Source organism: Poecilia formosa, unplaced genomic scaffold (genome assembly GCF_000485575.1).
Source record: "Poecilia formosa unplaced genomic scaffold, Poecilia_formosa-5.1.2 Scaffold977, whole genome shotgun sequence".
Taxonomy (NCBI): Eukaryota; Metazoa; Chordata; class Actinopteri; order Cyprinodontiformes; family Poeciliidae; genus Poecilia; species Poecilia formosa.
Window position 1 is genome coordinate 6,600 of NW_006800916.1, and position 3,179 is coordinate 9,778.

General features: G+C 34.3%; 1 long non-coding RNA gene across 1 annotated transcript in view; it reads right to left on the minus strand.

Annotated features, from left to right (window-relative positions):
* The window catches only part of LOC103132262 (uncharacterized), a 3,806-nt gene continuing 627 nt past the window's right edge, over positions 1–3,179 (minus strand). Inside the window, exons 2-7 of the long non-coding RNA XR_475536.2 lie at positions 1,438–1,513; positions 1,199–1,354; positions 1,018–1,100; positions 524–657; positions 285–399; positions 1–14 (exon numbers count right to left, since the gene is read on the minus strand). This is a non-coding gene — a long non-coding RNA (uncharacterized LOC103132262). The remainder of the gene's footprint in view (positions 15–284; positions 400–523; positions 658–1,017; positions 1,101–1,198; positions 1,355–1,437; positions 1,514–3,179) is intronic.

A 3,179-nucleotide genomic window follows, 5' to 3' on the forward strand; every position in this document is an offset into this window, starting at 1 on the left:
GGTCTGCTGATCATCTGTTAATTGTAAAACATGTATACTTTTTTTTTTGCCATGTATGTTTTTTTACACATTTAAGCTGACTTAAGAAAAACTGATTCATTTTATATGAAAATATACAACAAAATAACTGTTACTTCCCCATCTGTAATTCTTTTAATGTGTCAAGTACAAAAGTTTGTACTTTGTTTGGAAAGTGGATGTATCAGTATGCTATACCATATAGAAATGTAAGTGACTGTCCTAACTCCTCTCTTGAAATGAATTAAAAATGCTAATGGACTTACTCTCACAGCATTCCCCATGTGGAAAACCGCTCGTTTTCCTCCAACTCCGAAAAAGGAAATGTCACTGTTGAGACTGCGAGGTACATGAGCAGGTTGAACATATCCCTCTGCTTCACTAAATTCCACCATAAATGAGATGAAATAAAAAAATAAGTAATATATCAAGGTTCTTCTTAAACAGATTGGTGAAAAGTTTATTTTTTCAGAAAATTTTTCAAAACAGCAAAAAAAAATACAACCTTTCAAATGTGCTGTTTTCCCTTGTGAACTTAGAGAGTCTGTAAATGGCCCAGTTATTGAGCTGCTTGGAGGTCATCCCGCATCCATTGTCCAAGACAATGATAGCAGGTTTCCCAAATGTTTTGTCAAATAGCTGTCCAGAATGGAAAGGAAAAAAAACACTACAAGTTATGCAGAATTATTAAAACAGAATTCAGGGGTTTCTACTCTGGTTAATACACAATTTATTGTGCTCTGCAAGTTTTCAGTCACACAAAACTTTTACACATTTTGTCTCAATATAACCACAAACTATTGAGTGTTATATTGGGATTTTAGATGATACTACAAAGTAATTCATAATTGTGCGGTGGAAGGAAAATTGATACATAATATTCCAGATTTTTGCCAATAAATGTTTAAAACCATGATGCTGCTTTAATCTAGCATCCTAAAAAATATATCAAAAACTTTGAAGATAGTAAAACTTTTAAAAGTAAGAAGCAAAACCAACCAGCCTTATCTCTATACTCCTGACTCCAGTGTTTTTTGCTGTGGCTGAAAGAGCATTGTCCACCAGCTCAGCAAGAGCGCAGGCTGAAAAAAATGACACAAAGACACCAAAAGCTTAAGGTAATAAGCTGCATTCCCTGTTCCCAAATTATGAGCATCACTTTGACTACATTAATACCCACGCAGTGATTTCTGGCCCTCAATAAAGTATTAATTTGCCCCACTTTCAATCAGTGTGTTGTAGTGAGGAACGAAGTTAATCTCTTCCTCGATTGAAGCTGGCAGGACTTGGTTTGTTTTTCGTAGCAGATAGAGGGTGGTGCCATCTTTCAGTTTATCTGAAATGAGTGAAAGAATAATATTCTATGTTCTCCGTTTCAGAGTTTTCCTCTGTTTCGTAAACATGAACAGGTTTACTTACCAAATTTATCAGCATCCACTATTATTCTGTCAGTTGTTGTCAACACAAATGTCTCATTTGAAGGGACATAAAACTTCTGTGGGGACAAAAAACAATGACATATTATCTGGTTAAAGAATTTTTGAGATCAGACACTGATGTGGGATGAAAACTCCTGGCCATTTATTTGGGTTGAGATCAATGGCACTCACTCATGTTGGAACATTAACATGACAGAAAGTCCTGATTTTATTATTTAAATGCAAGGAAAATACTTTTTGTAATTCATGTAATTTTCATATCATACCAAATTTTAAGTTTTCCCTTACTGAATGGAGAGGTGTGTAATTTTAATTGTAGGTACACCTAAATAGTGAGATAATTAGTATTTTAAAATTCAAATTAATTATTCTAAAAAACATAATGAATTTATGGAGTTTTTTTCAATTATTTTTTGTCACTGTTGATGTGCATCTATCATGAAATGCTAACCTAATTGTAGACTTATATTTTAGTGCTGAAATTTAGCATTGGAATAAATATCACTCTTTTCAAGTTGAGAATTTCAAGTTCAAGAATTTTCATGTGATATGACAAAGGTACTTACAAATATGTTTAAAAGTTTTAGAGCATTTTTAAAACCCATATTCTAAGACCATGTTAAGTAATCCCAAACTGTAAAAGGGGAAAACACAGTGTGACACTTCAAACCTTATATGTTTTTACTTTGAGTTCATCTAAAAGCGCCAGAGTTCAAGCTTGTCATGACCTGAATTACTAGAATGGCGCCAAGACAAGTGTCTGCATGCATCAACGATTTCTCAAAAAAAAAAACATGTAAAAATACTGAGTTCAGAACTTAAAATAACGAATTAAAAGCTGTTTTAACTGTTAAATAGTAATTTCACACCAAAATGACTAGTGTAAGTAAAAGTGCCAAGCTAGTCTTACAATCCCTCTCAAGAGATTTTCAATTGCATTCATATTTTAGCAAATGGCTCCTGCCAAAATAATACCTATGAAGAGCTATTATTACCTTTTGAACAACTTCCACAAAGCCTTTAAAGTCCAAACCGCTGGTTTCAAAAGTTTTCTTGACGATCTTTTCAAAGCGGCAGTCGTTCACTTGGATCATCTTGTCTTCTTACTGCATTGAGACTGCAAGAGCGGTAAAACTGTAGCGTTTAGAGATTGGCTTTAATGCAAAGTTGAAGAAAACATAAAAACTTATTTATTCTCAACTCTGTTCCGAAGCATTATTGATCAAATTTCTGTGGAGATTAAACTATTTTCTAATCTGGTTTCGAGCATGGAGTCTCTCTATAATGAAATGCCTATTTCCTGATTCAGAGATTGTGGTTAGTAAAGTTCAGCCATTAGAATCCACCCACTACACACAGAAACTCCTACTGTAATTGACAGACACCCACCTGGGCTATGCAGAGAGGTTTTCTTTCTGCTGTCTGTAGGTTCCGCCTCCTTTCCTTGCTTCCTAATAACATGGAGCTTCAGCTGACTGCAATGACTTTGGCTCATACAAGATATAGAAAGGAGATCACCGCTGGTTAAATATCAGTGGGAACCATGTTTGTTCAGTTAATACAGGGAAATGACAAACTTGAAAACAAGGAAAATTCTAACTTGTCTGGCAAAATTGATCACTTCCCATTTTGCATCTTACTTTTTTCTTTTTGTTAATAATAAAGCAATGGCCCAAATGTATGGGGCCCAGAAAGGACCTTATTTATTATATAAATGAAATG